The following is a 1,610-nucleotide window of genomic DNA, read 5'->3' on the forward strand; positions in this document are numbered from 1 at the left end:
ACAACAAATGTTACCCGTTTATATTCAGTATTACAATTTTAATACAGTTTTTGTTTTTCTTAAAATGTGTATACATTTTTTCAGCACCCTCTGTATAGTATATGTGGTATACAGCATGATGTTTTGATAGATGTATGTACTGCAGAACGGCTGAATTAAGCTGTTTAATATGCACTGCCTCCTATAATTTTTTTGTGGATAGAACACATAAAATACACTCTTTCAGCCACTTTCAAGAATATAATATATTGTTATTAACTATAGACACTATATTGTACGATGGATCCCTGGAACTTATTATCCTCCTGTTTAAGTGAAATTTTGTGTACTTGGACTCCCTCACCACTAGCCCGTAGTCCCTAGCAACCATTCTCTTCTCTGGTTCTATGAGTTTAATAGTTTTTTAGATTTCCCATATTATAAATGACATCATGCAGTGTCTGTCTTTCTGTGGCTGGCTTATTTCACTTAACATAATGTCCTCCAGGTGTGTCCACATTGTCCCAAATGACAGGATCATTTTTTTCTTTCATAAGGCTGAATAGCATCACACAGGGCATATATCATATGTTTACTTTATCCATTCATCTGTTTTGTTTTGAGACAGAGGCTCACTCTGTCACCCAGGCTACAGTGCCATGAAGTCATCACAGCAACCTCAAACTTTTGGGCTCAAGTGATCCTCCTGCCTCAGCCTCCCGAGTAGCTAGGACTACAGCCAAGTGCCAACACAGTGCCTGGCTGCTTTTTCTATTTTTAGTAGAGGCTGGGTCTAGCTGTTGCTCAGGCTGGTCTCAAACTCCTGAGCTCAAGCAAGCCACCCACCTTGGCTCCTAGAGTGCTAGGATTACAGGCGTGAGCCACTGCACGTGGCCCTATCCATTCTTCTGTTGATGGACGCTCATGTTGATTCAATATCCTAGCTATTGTGAATGGTACTGCACAGAACATGGGAGTGTAGATATCTCTTTAACATACTGATTGCCTTTTCTTTGATATGTATCCAGTGGTGGGATTGCTGGGTCATATGATAGTTCTGTTTTGAATTTTTTGAGGCACCTCCATACCGTTTCCCATAATGGCTGTACTAATTTACACTCCCACTAGCAGTGTCCAAGGGTTTCCTTTTCTCCACACTCTTCTCAACACTTTTGTCATTTTGATTATGGACAATCCAACAGGTGTGGGGTGATAGCTTGTTGTGATTTTAATGGTAAATACTAAGTATTGCTTTAAGCTGATGAAAAGAAATGCATTCTTCACACAAATATTGATGTGGTATCACATGACATGAATTGGGCCAGATACTCAGAGTCAATGGTGAAGACAGACAGAAAGCACCTGTTCTCACCAAATTTGTGGTAGGTTTTTATATTCCAGGATATATTTCCTTAAACAACAAAAAAGCATTACTTAGGAGGCTGAGGCAAGAGGATTGCTTAAACCCAAGAGTTTGAGGTTGCTGTGAGCTACAATGCCATGGCACTCTACCCAGGGCAGCAGAGTGAGACTCTGTCTTGAAAAGAAAAGTGGGCTCGGCGCCTGTGGCTCAAGCGGCTAAGGCGCCAGCCACATACACCTAAGGTGGCAGGTTCGAATCCCCAGCCCGG

General features: G+C 41.4%; 1 protein-coding gene across 4 annotated transcripts in view; it reads right to left on the reverse strand.

Annotated features, from left to right (window-relative positions):
* The window catches only part of PPP1R3B (protein phosphatase 1 regulatory subunit 3B), a 12,947-nt gene that overhangs the window by 4,928 nt on the left and 6,409 nt on the right, over positions 1-1,610 (reverse strand). The window lies entirely within an intron of this gene.

This window comes from Otolemur garnettii, unplaced genomic scaffold (assembly GCF_000181295.1).
Source record: "Otolemur garnettii isolate 467f Iridium unplaced genomic scaffold, OtoGar3 scaffold00121, whole genome shotgun sequence".
Classification (NCBI taxonomy): Eukaryota; Metazoa; Chordata; class Mammalia; order Primates; family Galagidae; genus Otolemur; species Otolemur garnettii.